The following is a 20,019-nucleotide window of genomic DNA, read 5'->3' on the forward strand; positions in this document are numbered from 1 at the left end:
ATTTTGTGTGATCCACGATCCATGCTCTTAATCCCTATGCTGAGGTTTAGCATCTGTAAAGTCTGGGTGATGATAACACCCAGGGTGGTATTCTTCACATATGTGAAGTCACATGTGGATGTACTATTGGGCCACAACGCAACATTCCAGTAATTATGACGTGATCTTTCTTCTAATTGCTCTAATGAAGGACCAAGGGTGATAAAATGCATGGAGGGCCCAGGCTCCAGTCATCAGTGACATAAACAATAATACCGTCCCTTGGCACAGGGAGGTGCACTGCTAGGAAGAAATCACTTCAAGAGCTCTCACACTTCAGCTGCTACGCTCAGTGAGTTTCGCAGTTAGACAATCCAGGCAGTTAGACAATGAATACGTCTGGCACCACCAACACCTTTCTGAATGCCTGCCTGTCCAATCCCTGCTTAGCTGGCTCTTAACAGCCGCACTGAAATCGAAACATTAAGAGATGACTGTCACCAAGCCACCTGTAGAATCCAGGGATGCAAAAGGATACGTCCCTCATTTAATTGCAAACGGAGCTCCTCGCAGTCCGATTCAGAGGACCGTCACTTAGAAATGTTAATGCTATTTATTGTAGCATGCCTGGGATAATGGCATTTCTCAACATCTGTTTTCATTTAAAATTTCTAAGTTGCCTTTGTGTTCCGTTGTGTGGACGCCACTTGGTAAGGATGCCGTTCATACTTATGAAGCAGGAGGATGGAAAGTGGCAAGTGGGAACCCAAACGAAATATTACTAATAAATATTTGCAGCTGCTGCTGGGACTTGGTGAGTAGCTGCCAGCATCACTGACAGAATTCATCTTGCAAATTGTACCTATGATAAATATCATCCAGGAGTGATTAGCAATGGTTGTTAATTCATGAATGACTTGCAAGCACACCAGCGACTCGCAAGCACACCAGCGACTCGATCGCCACCAGTAACAGGATGCATTTTTTTTTTCTTGTGCAAGGCAACCAGGAGCTTAAGATCATAACATGGTCATCATCGCCACACTCTTGGCTCTCTTTTTGTACCTTGATAGGTTTAGTCTGGAAGACAGATAAAATAAAAGAAGCAGAAGTGTCTGCATGTTCAGGGAAATGAACTGTGGAAAGACCACGCACATCTTTCCAGGCTCACATCAAAACTCACTTCTTCCCAACAGGCTTTTTGGCAACATCAGCCTTCTGGAACCCTCCCTTCAGGTTCCCACTGCACTCATCTGACTCCGTCACACTCATTTATCAATAACATTTAATCGTATTTTGCCTTTTATGGTAAAGCCTTATAATTGCCTTCTCTTCCTGTGTGCACTGCAGGTTCTTAAAGGGGATCCATTTTCACCTCTTTTCCTCCATCATGGCCCCAGCAAAACTGCCACGCTTGGTCCCTGACACTTAGTCATTCTCATTAACCTTTTCCTACATGAATAGCCTTGGGAATGAACACATGAACGGGTGGCCCTCCCCAGTGCCAGTAGCTGACCTGCAAGCCAAGGGTTTTAAGTATCTCTAGTACAGGTAGGAATGCAGTTTGAATCTTGAGACCCTTGAAATCACAGCTTGAAGGCCAATAGCTTATCCTACTGCTGACCTGGATTTTTAATGCCTGTGGAATCTGGTGGAAGACTCTTCGTCCAAGAGATTAACCAAGATCTTTTCAGTCACTTGGGAGTGATTAGCAAAGGCTGTGAATTCACAAACGACTTACACACAAATTGATTTCTTTTCACATCTGTTTCCTCATCTGGGGACTTTTACTCTTTGCCTTTCCTGGGGTAGAGGAAAATTCTCTTAGGTTGCGTTAGTACCCTGTGACACAGTCCATCCGTCTGCCTCTGATTTTAGCCCAAAATAAAATGGTCTGGACAGTCCCATGGTTGCTCAGACTCTGCTCCTACTTCTATCCTTCTAGATGGTTGCTCTGAATAGAAGAGGCCTCAGAGCCTGCCCAGTCCTGTGGGGTCCCCTCAGCCTGCATAAAAGTGTGCCTGGAGGGTCAGGAAGTTCCACTCCTGAGGGCATCCGCAACCAATGGGGGAGGAGCAAGGGGACGAACCTCCCAGCCTCCTTCCCTCTGGGGACAAATCTTGGAGGCCTTCTGTATGCTTCCTTGGAGGTCTCAAAGCAGGTCTAATAGCTGTGACCGCAGTGACGCTCTCTCCTAGTGGCTTTTCTTCTTCCCATCTCTCTTCCCCACTCATTCATATCTACTTCCTGTAATCACCTCCCAAGGAACTACCTGCACTCAAGTCCTGGTCCAGGCACTAATTTCAGGGGAATCAAACTATTCAATCTGGCTCAGCTCTGAACTTAAAAAAAAAAACAACCCTCTAATTTGAAAAGATACATGCACCTCAGTGTTCACAGCTGCACTATTTACAATAGCCAAGACATTTGAAGCAACCTAAATGTCCATCGACAGATGAGTGGATAAAGAAGATGTGGTACATAAATACAACGGAATACTACTCAGCCATAAAAAGAATGAAATAATGCCATTTGCAGCAACATGGATGGACCTAGAGATTATTATGCTAAGTGAAGTAAGTCAGACAGAGAAAGACAAATATCATAAGATATCACTTATTTGTGGAATCTAAAAAAAAAAAATGATACAAATGAACTTATTCACAAAACAGAAATAGAAAACAAACTTATGGTTACCAAAAGGAATAGCAGGGGTGGGGATGGGGGAGAGAAAAATTAGGAGTTTGGGGTTAACATATACACACTACTATATATAAAGTAGGTAAACAACAAGGACCTCCTGTATAGCACAGGGAACTATACTCAACATCTTGTAATAATCTATAATGAAAAAGAATCTGAAAAAGAATATACATGTACTTATGTATAACTGAATCACTTTGCTGTACACCTGAAACTAATATAACATTGCAAATTAACTCTATCTCAATTTAAATAGTAAATAAATAAATAAAATACACTTAAAAAAAAAAAAGAAGAAGAAATATAAATCAATTAAAAGTCCCAGAACTGAAGCGTCCAAATGAAGGTGCCTTTCAAAGCCACCACCTAGCCTTAGATGCTGTCCACTCATTTCACAAGCTCATTGGCCTGGGCATTCCTGAGAGTGCCCACAGAGCCTAGTTACAGGGCTGGGCAAGGGTGTGGCAGTGAGGCAGCCAGCGTGCTGAATGTAAGATGTAAGTGCAGGTCGGCCCTGGGCTGGGGGGAACGAGAGGTGAGGGTCTCTCCTTCAGTGCCTCACGTGCCTCCCCCTCGTCCTGGCCCTGCTGTTTACAAAACACATTAGATAAGTACTCCTATTCTTAGCATCTCATTTTCTTTTAAACTATCACACTCTAAGCAATCCAGACCCCTTATGCAATGACTTCCGAGATGCCTTCCTAGGAGAGAGCAAGGGCAGATGTGGGGAAGGCGCCCAGATGAGGCCAGGGGAGCTGCCTTCTAGAACTGCCCTCCCAGCCGCTGACTACTCAACCTTGAGCAAGCCCTCCCATCTCACTATTCTCACGTCCAGATGGGGAAATAATGTCCCCTCTGTAGGGTGGATGGAGGAGTGAACTGGGATCCTGTTTGGTAAATCACTCAGTAAACTCTAGGTAGTAAACCAGGACACGTGGTGAAGCACTGGATGAATTCCTCAGTTTAAGATGTTCTACCCTTTAATGAATGGTTACCATGTGTCATGCACTGTACTAAGTGCTTTCCATACCTTATTTCATTCAACGTCCTTAATAATCCTTTAAGATAAGTAATATTATCCCCATGGTACAGATGAGAAACTAAGCGGAAGAGGATAAGGAGCTCCACCCCCAGGGTCACAGGTCAGCTAAGAATGAACACAAGTCAGTCTAATTCAATTTAACATTGTATGATTGGTTGGAATTTTATCCAGTGGGGCCCATATGACAAGGCTCAGGCAAAGATAGGAAGAAAACTTCTCTCTACTGCCTGTGACTTGATGGTCTTCTTTCCACACCTGGCACCCCTTTAACTTGGGTGCAAGTCGAACAAAATGACACCAACCGCAACTCACACATCACTTGTTTAAAGCAGTCACCTTGGAATATGCCCTCCTATTTAGTGGTGCAGCCATAACCTTACACAGTTTTAGAAATCCTTTACCATTATGTCCAAAACTGGTTCAAAAGGATATCCTCTAAAGTGCATTACTCTCTACCTCACCCACAGAAGACGCAATGCTATCACTCTTTAAAGTAATACCGATCCCAGATCATCTAAAGCAAGGAATTTAAAGAAACCTTTGAAGGTAGAAAGACCTTCAACTGGCTGTTCCCTCAAATCAGTTTTTTAATATTTGGGGACACAGAGAAGCGGATGACATTTGATTCTTCTCTGTTATTTATCTAATAAATAACAGAGTAGTAAAACAGGAAAATCCAGATGAACCTAAAGGCTCTTGGGTAGGGAGCTCCACAAAAACAGACAAAGGAAAGCCGCTGTGCCCGGCGCCATGCTCACAGCCTGGGAAGGAAGGTGAGCCCTGCTTCAGCTGCCTCACTCCCAACACAGCGACAGTGAGGCTGCCCCACGGAGTCTCTCCCCGAAGGAGAGGCTGGCTCTAGGCTCAGACACTCAGTGTCTTCATGACAGCATTTTGTTTGCGGGGGGGATGCACTTCAGGCATCAGGGTAGATGTCCATTTGTTCCCTTCCTGTCACCCGGCTATGGTCCTGGGGGCAGGTAGAACTGGTGGCATCAGGTTGGAGCCCCACAGGCGCCCACCTTTCTGCAGAGGGACCAGAGCACGTGCTTTGGAGGAGAGCCAGCATCAGGGCTGAGTGATGTCTCCCAACACCTCAAACAGGTACTTGCCAGAACATCCAAGTCCTGGAAGTTCAGAGCAGAAATAACGTCTGAAAAACTTGGAGGCGATTCAGAGGAGAGTAAGAATGGTGATCTAGAGGCCAGGGGGACAAAGGGATCCCCTTAATAAACAGCCACAAAAGGATCTAGCGGGGGGAGGGGTCAAGTAAGTCTATAATCACGGTGAGCAAATAGGCGACGTCTCCAGGATTCATTATCCTCCATTCATTTGTTCTGCACGCCGTTACTGAGCACCTACCTGTGCCAGGCACACACGTCAGGGGTTGGAGATATAAAGGTGATTAAACCAGGCAGAGTCCCCACCTCCTGATACTCACTATCTAGCAAGAGAAACAGACGTTGACTTAATGATCGCACAGATAGATGCTCACTTGCCATGGTGATCCGTACTGAGAGAAAGAGGCAGTCAGAGCTACGGGCGAATGTCACGGGTGGGTGACAATTCAGAGCAGCTTCTCTGAGGAAGGGGAGCTGAAGGATGGCTAGGTGTTAACTGGGCCCAGGGGAGGGAACAGCACTCCAAAAATCTAAATGACAGTCATTATTAGACTTTCACTAGATCTCGTGATTCACTGTGTTGATAATGAAGCACATGCTGTACTATCCCACAACTGTGTATTTTAAACACTTTTATAGCTATTTCAATGCTTTCTTTGTATCCTATATATTTTGTTTTATATTTGAAAACATTATTCTGAGCAGAGGTCCATAGTGTCAGCAGATTGCCAAAATTTAAGAATTCTTGTTCTGGGTCAGGTGTTCAGACTCTAAGCATAATTTTGAGGGTGTTTCATACCGAAGAACCCCATTTGTATTGTTCTACCTGGAGCCACAGTGTTTTGGCCACTAGATGGTGGAAAGCATGCTGGAGTAAGAGTCAGAAGGCCCATATTTATATCTGGATACTGCCTATGGATAGCTGTGTGGCTTTGGGCAAGATATTACCCTCTCTGAACCTATGTGTCCTCATAGCAAATCTTAGGTAATATAATTCCTGCCTCACCAGTTGTCATGAATAGAAATGAGACCATTTATGTGAAAACACCTGCACAGGTAGACCTTCCCTAAACATTTTTTGAATCTGATTCAAGGCCCTGGGCTCTTCAGCCCATTTGCATATGCAGACATCAGCTCGTAGGACTGACAAGAATGCTTTTTTGTCTCCCTCCTGCTGGACTTGGGGGGCCTGCTGGGAAGCTTGGGGATGGCTCTGACAGCGAGGTGCCAAGAGGAAACCTGCCTCCACTTCCAGCCCTGTCCCCACAGGCGAACCATGCTGAGCCAAAGGGTTCACAGGGATTAGCAGGAAAAGGGAAAACAATTTGTTTGGGGGCCCTAGAGTCAGATACTCAGCATGCTGGGCTGGTGGGGTTTTTCAGCTTTAATCAGCATCAAGTTGATCTCATTTTGAGAGATGCTGACAAATCCAGACCATCTACAGGTAGCTCCCGCCAGACATCCCCGGCTCTCCACCTGTTCCCTGCCCCTTCCCCTGCCCTCCTGAAGGCCAAGGGCACCAAGGTGCCTGGACTGCTGCTCTGGACCCAGTTGTCCGCATTCTCCTCTATGCTTCAGCTGGGGGCAGTGGGCAGCAGAAATTGTGTTTTCTCTTTCAGTCTTGACAGGTTGGTTGTTTTTTTTTTCCTCCTCTCTCTTCTTTTGTTGAGCTCCATTTTTCTGAAAATTAATTTATTGTGACTGAAAGGACTGCAGACAGAGAACCTGGAGACTGATTTCCCCCCTATTTATCCAAGGTATCAGCCTGGTGCTAGCAGGGACAAGGCATGTTCCTCCTTGCAGGGACCCACCAATGAGACCAGCCAGGCTCTGGAGTTAAATAGCTTCTGTTCTCTGAGGAGCTTAAGGCACTTTAGAAACATGAGATCATTTGGGGTCCATTCTGACCTGGATTCAAAATGCCCCACCATCCTCCCAGGACACAGATATCTAAGACAGCCCTCATTCCTGCTGAGGCCATTCTGTCTGCCTAGAGTCAGAAAAATGGAGGCATAAAGCCCAAGTTAGATGAGCCTATAATGAAAAGCAAATGCCCTGGAGGTTAGATGAGGGACTTTCAATTTGCCCGCCGGCCCCCCACCATGTCCTCCAGGCTATGGTTTGTGCCTTAGCTGAAACAGAACACTTTCTTTTCAAAGGATCAGAAGAAATCATGAATATGAAAGCACCTAGCATGATGTGTTGCAAATAGTGGATACACAATAAATGTTATTTGAATCCAGAATGTCCAGAGTGATGCAGGCCAATGGGTTCAGTGCTTGTTGTATTGCCAAGGATGGACAGTTTAGTCCCTTACATCCAACTCCCATTTCTTTTATTCTGGGTTATCTCTAAGGAATACTAGATTTATGTGGTGGATTACAGAGCATCACAGAGTCGACATTCTTTCCATTGAGAGGTGGGGTCATTGGATCCCATTGAATCTGGGCAGGACCTCTGGCTGCTTTGACCCACAGGAAATGGTGGATGGAATGCTGTGTATTTCCTGGCCCAGCCCTAAAGAGACTGCCTCTGCAGACACTCTCTCTGGAAGCCCTGCTCTAAAGAAGTCCAAGCTAGCCACCTGGAAATGTTATGGAGAAAGAGCGATGCTGGTCAGCTCCCAGCTCTCCCAGCCAACCCAACCCAACCACAAGGAACATGAGTGAAACTGGCTTGGACCCTGTACTCTAGACCAACTGAATAACCCGGATACCATGTGAAGCACAAGAACCACTCAACCAAGCCCTGTCTGCATTCCTGACCCATGAATCATGAGCTATAAGACAGTTATTTTAAGTCTCTAAGTTTGGGGGTATTTTGCAGTACAACAATAAAAACCTCAATGCTACATGAGTTACGAAAAGTACCCAGGTCAGACCACCTTCCTCAAGAAGACACATATGTTAAAATTAAATTAAAACAGGAATTGGGCAAAGTCTGTAAGTGCAGGATGTCCTGGAATTTGAGAAATGTGCCTGGATAGCAACTGGGAAGGGAAAGTTCTAGAGCAGTGGCCAAGGTCCCTCCTCCCTTCACATTTCCATATAGCAAAGATAATCATTGTTATGTTTGAGGACATAACTAAGTGCTTTATGGAACAGTAATACCATCAGCCAACCCTTACCGTGTGTCAGAAAGCATTCTGGTACCTCACGAGTATTGGCCATTTCTTCCTGACAGCAATTCCACAAGACAGCTCTCACTTTCATCGCCATTTTACACTTGAGAAAACTGAGGAGCAGAGAAGTCAAGTATTTTCCAAGATTGCAAATTTAGAAGTGCATTGTAATATTTAATTCTCCCATTAACCCTATTGTTGCTGTAACAGATTACCAGAAGCTCTGTGGCTTAAAACAACACAAATGCACTATCTTCTAGTTCTGGAGGTCAGAAACTCCAAATGGATCCCACTGGGCTAAAATCAAGGTGTCAGCAGGGCTGCCTGCCTTCTGGATGCTCTAGGAGAGCATGTGTCTCCTTGCCATTTCCAACTTCCAGGGGCCCCCACACTCCTTCGTTCCTGGCCCCCTAATTTCATCTTCAAAGAAAACAATGACCAGGCAAGCCTTTCTCATACTGCATCATTCTCGCAGGAACTCTCCTGCCTCCCTCCTTCGTTTATAAGGGCCCTTTTGACTACATCAGGCCACCTAGATAGCACAGGATAATCTCCCCATCTCAAGGTCAGCTGATGAGCGACCTTACTTTCATCTACAATCTTAATCCCCTCCCCTTGCCGTGTAACGTAACATGTTCACGTGCTCCAGCAATAAAGACATGGGCATGTCTTTGGGGGGGAGGAGGGAAGGGTATTATTCTGCCTACCACACCCTATAAGATGGGAAAGGCTAGGTCTCCCTTTTGTAAATGCGGGAGCTGAGGTTCATGGCAGTTCATTAATGTTTCCAAGGTCACACACACCAAATGTCACTTCACCTGAAAACTGTAGGGTCTCGGGCTAAAAAGCAGGAGTATTCTAGAAAAAGGCCAGATAAGCCCCTTCCAAAGGCAGAGTTGTTATTTGGAAGTGGACTAAGCCAATCACCACGCCTTTCCACCAGCCCGTGGAAATATCATTTTCTATCAGCTTTACGGCGGTGAGAGCATTATTGGGGGTTTTCCCCCTGCCAGCTTCTCCAGCCTGAAAAAAAGAGAGAGAAATCTTGTCTAGGAAAACCCCTCTGAGAGCGCTCACTTATCTGTCCCTGAGAATTGAAGAAACACCATTTCTCATCTCCAGGAAAGCCTTCCGATAATGAACTCTGTGATAAGGGAACTCCATTCACCATGAAGCCACAAATCATTCCAGCACATCAACCCTGTCAGTCCCAAGGGAGATAAAGAGGGAATGTTTTGGAGCTCTTTAAAAATATTTTGTGTGCCTCGGACCTACTAGAAAGCTCCAAATGTGTCCCACGTGGCACTTTGCTAGCCCTGCCTCGAATGCAAGGCTTGCTGTCCCGCACACGCGAGACATGGCAGCCAGCCAGACACCTGAGGGAGTGTCCTTTAATCCTCACCAAAACGCCCCCAGGTAGCTGTTAACCTCTCTTAGTTTCCACATCTGCAGAATGGGGATAAGTCTGCTGTCGACAGCCAGTAAGTGGCAATAAGATGCGAACCCAGCTCTGTTCGGCCCCAACCCCATACCCTGGCCACTTTGCCTCCTGCCCCCCACCCTGCTTGCTCTGCCCTCTGAGCCTCTGCTCACTACTCGGTCTCCCAGGGGCACCATCTGTTACTACACCTCCCACCCATCAGAACCTCTCATCTGCCCTTCCATCCCACCTCGCCCACCAAGAAGCCTGCCCTACTTTCTCCTACTTGGTTCCCTCCTTTGGTCAAAATCCTCTACCTCTTCAAGTGCAGTAGCCCGTAGCTATGTGTCTTTATTCATCTCCCTCCCTGGGTTTGAGTCATTCTCCCAGGAGAGGTTGTGAGCACATCTGGGACGGAATCCATCCCTTACACAGGATTTCCCTTGAGTTCATCATGGACCCACCAGAAGACGAGGGGCACAGGTGTTTGATAAGGGTAGCCTGGTCTGCAGATTGACCTACTTTATCTTCAGAACATCTTGGTTATTATTTAAAGAAGCTTACTATAAAGTTTCATTCAAAAAGTTAAGGAGCTTGCTGTACACCTGAAACTAACATAACATTGTAACTAATTTTTTAAAAAAGAAAGTTAAAGAACACATGTAACACCCACAGCCGGTTCATTGCTGGGTTCAACCTCAACCTCAGGGGTCCTGGCTCCCACTGCAGCGTCCCCTCTACCCCATGGGCCAGCTGTAATCTTTTTCTTAAAGAAAATTGCCATGCAAATAAAATGGGACAGGGATTTTTTTGTATGTTTTGTTCATGGGTGGGACCCCCGGCACCTGGAACAGTGCCTGGTACGAATATTGCATGAATGAATGAAAATTGTGGAAAAATATTTTGAATACAGATTTCAGATGTGTACCTTAATTAGCTATTACTTAGATGACTAACTTCATTAGCCCTCATCAAATGGAAACCAGATGTTCTGGACCCAAAACAAGTGCAGAGTCCAACTCTGAATGTTTGAAGTGGGGTCTGGGTGATGATATTATTAACACCCTTCCTGGATAATTCTGTTACATTAGAGAAATGCAAATCAAAACTACAAAGAGGTATCACCACACACCAGTCAGAATGGCCATCATCAAAAAATCTACAAACAATAAATGCTGGAGAGAGTGTGGAGAAAAATGAATCCTCCTACACTGTTGGTGGGAATTTAAATTGGTACAACCATTATGGAGAACAGTATGGAAATTCCTTTAAAAAGTAAAAATAGAACTACCATATGATCCAGCAATCCCACTCCTGGGTATATATCTAGAGAAAGCCATAATTCGAAAAGATATGTGCACCCCAGTGTTTACTGCAGCACTATTCACAGTAACCAAGACATGGGAGCTACCTAAATGCCCATTGACAAGGAATGGATAAAGAAGGTGTGGTACATATATACAATGGACTATTCTCGGCCATAAGAAAGAATGAAATAATGCCATTTGCAGCAACATGGATGGACCTAGAGATTATCATACTAAGTGAAGGAAGTCAGAGAAAGACAAATAGCATATGATATTGTTTATATGTGGAATCTAAAAAAAATGGTACAAATGAACTTATTTACGAAACAGAAATAGAGCCACAGATGTAGAAAACACACTTATGCTAACCAAAGGCAGAAGGGGGGGGAAGGATAAATTGGGAGATTGGGATTAACATTACACACTACTATATATAAAATAGATAACTAATAAGGACCTACTGTATAGCACAGGGAACTCTACTCAGTATTCTGTAATAACCTATATGGGAAAAGGATCTAAAAAAGAATGGATATATGTATATGTATAACTGATTCACTTTGCTGTACACCTGAAAATAACACAACATTGTAAATCAACTATACTCCAATTAAAAAAATAAAGTACTCCATAAAAAAAAGAACCACTGCTTTATAGCAGAATTGTTCGTTGTTTCTTCTGAACCTGGCGATGGGCTCTAAGTTATATTGATACGTTGTCTGCAGGTAAAATCCTTTTGACAGACAGAGAGGTTGGCCAAATTTACCCTTTCACCATTACTCAGAGAGGTGTATGGAGGACCATATCCTCCAGTCAGTCTTCCAAAGTCTGGCGGGAGCCCCACCCAAAGGACCCCGCACATAGTAACTGTGGGAGGAGACCCGCTGAGGTGCTCTGATTGGGCGGCTGCCGGGAGAACCATCCAGCAGTTCTGCCGGGGACCACGGCGGGGAGGAGCAGCCGCCCACGGTGGGCCGCCCACTCTGCTCGTCCACACCTCATTACACCTGAGAAATTCATATCGTGCTGTTTTGTTTTGACAAGCTGGGTGGAGCCACGTCAGATAGTTGCTTCCTCTATTTGTCCTCTTTCTTCATGTTGCCCTCAGCGGCACATGGGGATGGACCTGCCCTCAGAAAGCTCTCATGCCCCTCAGCCTGGGAGAGGGTGGTGTACACTGAGAGACACCCCCATGGGCAGGAGGAGCCTGGCAGACTAGTGCATCACCCCAGGCTGCCTGGCAAGCTAGGGACCCCTGGTTTTCTGCCACCCTTCTGTTGACGTCATCTCCTTGGGGCCCCGCCTGTCCTTCCACTAGGCTGGTGGGGGAGTCAATACCTAAAGCTGCCCACATGTCCTTACCAGGTACATGCCTTTTCCTGCTCCTTTTCCCCTGGCCAACCATGTAAGCTCAGCGCAGTTCAGTAAAATGTATTGGGTGTTCACATGGCCCAGGCCCTGGGCCAGGGCAGGGATGTGGGGATACATTCCCTGCCATTGGAGGGTTCAGTGTCTAATGATGTCTCACATTCAAGGAAGTTGAATGACTGTAAAAATCCCTGCAGAATTTGGGGACCAGAGACCAAGTGACGAACTCTAGGTGGAGGCAGGTCTGGAGTCAACAATTACAATCACTTTGTAGTCTATATAATTGGGGGAATCCTGACAATCAACAAGGATATCTCTGCAGTATTTCCTAAGCCTCCACAAAAGGATCTCTCTCTCTCTCTCTCTCCCTCTCTCTCTCTCTCATACACACACACACAAACACACACACACCAATTTCTACTTTAGACAACATGTATAGTAAAGCGGAGCGGTTAACATTTTGTCATCCTATAGCATTCTGGGTGCTTTGTATACATACTTTTATTTAATATATGCAACAACTCTGTGAGAGATATGGCATTGTAATTAGGAGAGAAAATTAAGGCTCAGAGAGAGGTTAGGGAACTTGCCCAAAGTCACACAGCTTGTATATGACAGAGGCAGAATTCAAGTGTCTGACTTACTCCCAAGCTGGTTGAGCACCTCAAACTCTGCCACATGGCCTCCCTATAGATACGTATTTGCTTCACTCTTCACCCTTGCTAAGTCATTATTTGCCTTTTTTGATGAACCAGAAGCAGTTGCAAAGGGCTGGCCTATCGTCTATGCCTCTCCTTCCCACTGGAGGCCCCCGGCCACCTCCCCAACTGTGAACACATTTCACGTGGCATGAGGCTGACTGCTCTCCTGCCGTGCGGTGCGCCCGGCCTAGACTCGCCTCACAAGCTGATCTTGAACAGATGCTCTCGCCCACCTGAGCACCGCGTGCCAGGTGTCTGCTAGGTCTCAGCATCCTCGAAAGGTTCCTAATACTCCCGACAAGACTGAGCCGCACTTCTGTAAAGCATAGTGACCCTCCTAATAAGCTTGGGCTCTTTCGGGGCCCTTCTGCTGAAGCCACTGATTAGAGAGCTGACTGGCCCACCTGAGGCACTGGTGAAGAGAACCCACCCTGACCCAAACAGAAGGGTCACTGAGATCTAGAGTCTGCACCCTTGGACTGTTAGGAGTGAGCGAGTCAGAGCTTCTTCCCCGTGGGTTACCAAGGGGTCAACACAGTGACCCCTCAGCCCTCAGATCAGGGTGGAGCTGGGGCAGCCAGAGCCCCAGGGAGTCAAATCCAGATCTGAGCCCATCACCTGTTTATTCCGTGCGCCATAAAGATATTATCGTTTTCTCTGTGTGTCATGAACAAGTTTCGGGAGCTCTAAACGGGGAGCTCAGTGGAACTTCCTGATCCCTTTGACACCTGGCACTGGGTCTGACTGGTCTTCCGTATGTGACTTCATGAGTGTCATTTTGCTTCCCCTTAGACCAGAAGGATGAGAAAGCAAGGTATCCCCTTCTGGTCAGAGTGGGGGGGCGAGGTAACTGAGATAAAGATCCTATGATAGGACATCAGAGACTTGGTCATGTGGATGTGTAATTGGTCAGAGGAGTGGCAGGAATGGCCCATCCCTCCGTCTGGCCCTTCCCATAAGCAGAGGAAAGAGCAGCATTGTTACTCCATCCTCTTTGCCTCTGGAGACCGGGAGGCAGATGCCCTTGGTCTCCTGCAACCCTCGTCCAGCAATGGCATCTGAGTCACCATAAGCTTTTGCTAACTGGTTCTGCCATGGCCACTGCCCTTAGCACGCTGCATCCTCCCTCTTTGGAAACCGATTCTGACTCAAAAAATCTGCATTTCTTTCCTTTATACTTGACAGTTGCAGAAGTAAACATCTGCAACACAGTGTGCGCTGTTTATCCTCTGGTCTTAGATGGGCTGCTTATACACTTGGCTTTTTTGCTGTGTATCGATGGCCCAGCCGTTTAGATTTTTTTTCCTTTTCTGTTAATTTCAGTAGCGTTGGCTTTTCCCTGTTTGGTCTTTTTTCCCTGCACTCCTCCTACGATGACATGCTCTTTTCCTGGGCCCTGTTTTTAATGCAGCAGGTTCTCCCTTTCATCAGGTAACATGCTCCCTGTAACTGCTTTTGATTGTGCCCAGTGTAAATACGCTTGTTTAACGAGGCTCTGCTCAGCTGCTCCTGTAGGTGCCAAGTCTCTGATTAGAAGGAATGCCGTGCTTGTGCCATTTCCGCATGCCTTTTCAATAAATCACTTATTTCTCTTCTCTGAGTTTGTTTCCTGGACAATTATTGATTGTGGTGAGCCTCCCACAGCTCCCAGAGTGGCTCTGGTCTGGAACAACGTGGCAAGCAGGCCTTGGAGCAGACAAGAGCCTGACATTTTGCTTCTGCTGACCTCCCAGCTGGGGTGGAAGAGGGGTGGGTGAAAAGGAGAACATTGACAAGCAGCCCTGAAACTTTGTGAGCACTTGGGAAATCCCTGGTTTGGAGATTTGTACTTGGATCTGACCTTAAAATTCAGCATTAGGGATTATAAATGAAAACATAGCCAGAACTTTCTTTTTCCCCCGTGGGTCTCCAACTGTACAATTCTAAGTGGTCCTAACACACTGAATTCAGAACTGAGGCAAGGAATCCAGAGCAGACAGATGAAACCTGCCTTCAGCCCAATTCTAAATCCAGTGGCCATTATAATCCTGTCGGCTTGTCAAACAGTGGATTTCTCACTCTGCCTCAGGAAATGTAAACTCAAAAAGAAGTCTTGCAACTAGAGATTATCATACTAAGTGAAGCAAGTCAGAAAGAGAGAGACAAATACCATATGATACCGCTTATATGTGGAATCTAAAATATGATACAAATGAACCTGTCTACAACACAGAAACAGACTCACAGACATAGAGATCAGACTTGTGGTTGCCAAGGGGAAGGAGAGATAGGGGAGGGATGGACTGGGAGTTTGGGGTTGGTAGATACAAACTATTACATTTAGAATGGATAAACAACAAGGTCCTACTGTACAGCACAGGGAATTTTATTCAATATCCTGGGATAAACCATAATGGAAAAGAATACAAAAAATATATATATCTGTATAACCGAGTCACTTTGCTGTACAGTAGAAATTACCACAACATTGTAAATCAGCTCTACTTCAATAAAAAATAAATTAAAATATACTTTTTTTAATCTTTAAAAAAGAAGTCTTCCCCCCAATAGGGGAAAAACAATTTGCCTCTTGTCTGTGAAATTTTAGGTTAACTGAACTGACATACCTTTGAATGATAATGAATAAGTACTGTTCTTATTTGTTATTTACCTACTTTCTAATTTTAACACATAGCACTAGTGATAATCACCAAATTCTATATTTATAGAAAGCTGACTCTTTCTTAAGAATCCAATGGGGCAATTATCTCCATACCGTATGTGCTGTTTCTCTATAAATGTTGAAGATTCAATAATTACCACTAGAACTTGCTGTGGCATTTTGAATACGGATACATAATAAGGAAGGAGGTCATTTCCTCATTAATATTCAAAACACACACTAATTCCTGCTCTTCTCTGGTGGATGAGCTCAGCTCTGGGTTTTGTAAGAACTTTACATAAGCCAGTTTAAAACTCTGTTATCATGTGGCTTTTACTTATTGAGAGTTGATAAGTGCTGTAATAAAGGGAAAAGAGAACAAGAAGTATATCTTATAATAAAAATAATAGATCCCCCTGTCATTATATATCAGGTATGGTGTGGCTTCAAATTTGTCCTCTTCATTCTCTCAATACCTGTATAAAAAAGGCATTATCCTTCCCCCATGTTACAGAGAAGTCAACTGAGGGTTCAGAGAAGTTAGTCATGTGCCTGAGGTCACACAGAGGAGTGAGAGCCAAGAACAGAAGCAGGACCGTCTGGTTCCACAGCCTCGTTCCTTCCACCCAGTCATTGCGGTGTCTGAGCTGGAAACTTGGTGCCCCCAGACTTCTCAGTGGGGAAATAAAGTGTGTCGAGGGTTGTTACGGAAGTGAGCTCAGAAGCACTACTTGCTCCTATGATCCTAGAGAAGAGCGATGAACGTATAAACCAGAACCTTCCGTTATCTGTCTCAAGTAAGCCATCACCATAAGAGGCGACCTCCAGAGCCCAAAAGAAGAGATCAGCAGGTTTAGGTACTTCCGTGTCCGTGATTAAGCCTCTAAATTTAGGGTAAATTGCAGGAAGGTAACCTGAAAGAACTTATTTTTGTTTTGGTTTGTTTTGGCTGTGTTTTATCACTTTGTAGATTTTGAATAAGAAGCTTTGAGTGAAGGACCCCATTCCCTGACTCATTACTGTGACCTGTTTGCTTGAAAGTCATCACAGATTTAAACCTCAGTACAAATGATCTAAGCTCGTGAGTCCTAATGGCAGAAGGGTTCATGCTAGTCAAGGTGCTTATGAAGATATTAAGGCTAAGTGAACAAGGGAATTCGTTCTTCAGTCGCTCTTTGGGCAGAATTCCCAATCACTGCAGTGAAAGTCGAGTGGGCCAAATCTCAAGGTAATATTTTGGTCCAAAATACTTACAACTTTTTAACTGAAAATATCGTCTTGGCAGCGTGAATGTGTGGGAAGGAGATAAATGAGGGACTGCCTAAGGAGAAGCTAGCAACAGGGATCAGAGATGGGTCAGAGATTCCAGCAATTTATTTGCTTCATACACAGGTGGTGAGAGGTGCTTTGGACTAATGAACATGTTTTTAATGATTTTGAAGTGAGTGCCAAAGCCTTGTTAATGCTCCAGCCACAAAGGGAAACAAGGCTGCAAATTCCTTCATCTCCCTGAATCCTGGGTATCTGAAGGCACAGTCCTTGAATCAAGTTATTTTCAGCTCAAATCCGTTGCTGAATTATTTTCGCTGGATAGCTACCGCCTCCCTAAAATCTTGCAGTGATTACAAAGAGAGGCACGTCCTATTTCGGTGATGGAAGCCAGTGTACGGGTCTGAACTGGGGAAAACAGGGCCGGACGCAGAGTGAGCTGCGGCTAATGTAATGGAGAAACAGGCATCATTGCTTGATCTGCCCGTCCTGTTCTGCTGCGCGGTCCCACCCGGCTGTGGACTCCCGCTTCCCGTGTGGGCGAGTTGAGCAGGCTCCCAAGGCCCCTTTCCCCAGGAGAGCGCCATGCTGTCGGGCAGGTGAATGGAGATGGTTCACACAGCGTCTGAGAGACAGCGCCCAGCCCAGAATGTGGACTGCAGTCGAGCTTGATGGAAATGCAGGTACTGATTGCTTGAGCCTGGGTCTCAGCGAAATAGTAGCTGCTCATCCCAGTGAAAAGAACCTGAATTTCCAACACAGAGGCTCAAAGTCCAAGCACACTAAGAAAGCTTAATTACTAACAATTTCCTTTCATCTGAAACCCACACAGGTTGGAGTCTAGTCATCAAATAGTCACTAGTTATATACAAATAGATAAACAACAAGGACCTACTGTAGAGCACAGGGAACTATAGTCAGTATCTTGTAATAACCTATAATGGGAAAGAATCTGAAAAAGAATATATACATATATATGTATGTATAACTGAATCACTTTGCTGTACACCTAAGGCTAACACAATGTTGTAAATTAATAATACTTCAATTTAAAAAGTGGTTATAAAAACTAGTCACTAGCATTTGTGACGTGTGTACCATGTGCTGAGTACTGGAGATGCATCTCCAGTACTTGTGGACGTGTTGTCCTTACCTTTCTAGAATACATTGTTCTGTCCACTAGATAGCATTCAATGTGGATGCTGTCAGAACTCATCAAGAAGTGCTGTCATAAAGTGTGAACACATTCCGGAGGAGCTCTGCTGCCTAAACCAGAAGTGCTTGGCCTGGACAGCCTGCCCCATCACTGCACCCCCCCCACCCATTCCTCGCCACTGTCAACATCAGCTGCATCTTCAAAACAATGTGAACGAGAGCCTACTATATACACAGCTCTGTCATAAATGCCCCAAGTACCCAAGTAGGAGAGTAAAGGTCTTTGGTCTTCTGTTTCTTATGATCGCAATAGAAAGAATAGGTTAAGTGGTAGAAAATAGCAAACTGTTTGCTTAATAGGTAGAATCTATTATATCTTGACATCAAGGTGAATTGTTCAAACGGAAAACAAGTTTAAAAATTCTCCAATCCTGGGACTTCCCTGGTGGCGCAGTGGTTAAGAATCCGCCTGCCAATGCAGGGGACACGGGTTCGATCCCTGGTCTAGGAAGATCCCACATGCTGTGGAGCAACTAAGCCTGTGCACCACAACTACTGAGCCTGTGCTCTAGAGCCCGCGAGCCACAACTACTGAAGCCCGCGCACCTAGAGCCCGTGCTCCGCAACAAGAGAAGCCACCGCAATGAGAAGCCCACGCACCACAACAAAGAGTAGTCCCCGCTTGCCACAACTAGAGAAAGCCTGAGCACAGCTACGAAGACCCAACACAGCCAAAAATTAAAATAAATAAATAAATTTATTTTTTTAAAAATGTTTTTAAAAAAATTCTCCAGTCCTAAAAGTGCCATAACCTTCTCAGTGAAAATAGACGGTCTGTGATGTGTCAGTATCAGTGCTGGAGGAGTGGGAGGGCTGGATTCAGAAATAGTCTCTAGACTGTAAATTAATGTTTTGAGGGCTTGGTCTGATGTTTTTTAGTCTTAGAGAAGTCCATTGCTAATGTGGAGGGCTATAAAAGAAGGCATAGCTGTCGCTGGCACTGTTCCTGCCCAATGCACACTGGCCCCCATTCGTTCACTCATTCACTTGTCTGTCCATCCATCCAAACAGTCAACAGCTATTTATTGAGAATTCTTCATGTGTCAGGCCCTTTGTAAGGTTCTAGGGACACAGCAAGAAATAATTCAGACACAGTGCCCCTACCCTTAACACGATAGCAACCACATGGAAAATTCAGAGAAGGACCACATGACTCCATAGCAAAGTCATTTGGTTTCTGGGTCAAGGTTCTCCCTGGAGAAGGAGGGTGATGGGAGGGAGGGGAGGAGGGTGCTGGGGAGGACCTCCTTGAGAAGAGCAGCCTTCTTAGAACAGGAGGAAAGAGGCAATTGCGAACGTGCATGGGCCCTGGTGATGCACCAGGCGTGGAGTTGCTTGTGCTGGCTTCTCAGAGGCTGGTCGCAGCAAGAGCTTAGCATCGGGGATTTAACACGCCTGTTGGTCCCTCAGCAGGGACCAGCACATGCCCAGGGCTGCCGGCTGAGCAGGCAGAGAGCCTAGGTGGCCGATGGAAGGCAGCAGATGGGGTTTGTCAAACGGGCTGCACAGCTCGTTAGTGAGCTCCCTCCTTCCTGAGCACACTCCAACATTCACCCAAACACCTGCAGCTGTCGGGGAGAGAGCTCAGAGCTGGGGGGCTTCAGGCAACCTCCAGAAGAGCATCACGCTCTCAGGGTTGCAGCCAGGACCGCAACAAAAGGTGGCAACTGCTCTCCCCTGCTCAGCCTCCCTGATTAATTTGGTATTTCAGACTCAGTAGCCCATGAGGTCTTCATCTCTTTCAGTTACTCCTCCAAACAGATGTCCATTTTATGAACCATTCCTGAGCCTTGCCTTGGGAGCCAATTCCCCTCCCCCACATGAATGCCTCTGGCTTCAACCAGTTTCCAGAATGTTGCCAATGCCCAGGTACAGGGCTGAGCGCAGAGAAGGTCTCTGGGCTGATCGTTTTTTGCCTTATGGTTCCATGCTCCCGTTTATGGGATGTTTGCAAGACACTTAACCTAAGGAGAAAAAACACGTTACAGCTTGGAAACGTACGGAAACCAGAGATTCTGGAGGGACCCTATGGGACTTGAGGGCTTACACAAAATGTTTTTAAAGTGCCGTCCAGAAAGAAGGCCCCCTGGCAAGTCCTCACATGTCTTCAGGAAGCTAATATATGATAATCA

General features: G+C 45.6%; 1 protein-coding gene across 2 annotated transcripts in view; it reads left to right on the forward strand.

Annotated features, from left to right (window-relative positions):
- The window catches only part of KIRREL3 (kirre like nephrin family adhesion molecule 3), a 554,097-nt gene that overhangs the window by 161,248 nt on the left and 372,830 nt on the right, over nucleotides 1–20,019 (forward strand). The window lies entirely within an intron of this gene.

The sequence above is a fragment of the Balaenoptera musculus genome, chromosome 8, assembly GCF_009873245.2.
Source record: "Balaenoptera musculus isolate JJ_BM4_2016_0621 chromosome 8, mBalMus1.pri.v3, whole genome shotgun sequence".
NCBI classification, from domain to species: domain Eukaryota; kingdom Metazoa; phylum Chordata; class Mammalia; order Artiodactyla; family Balaenopteridae; genus Balaenoptera; species Balaenoptera musculus.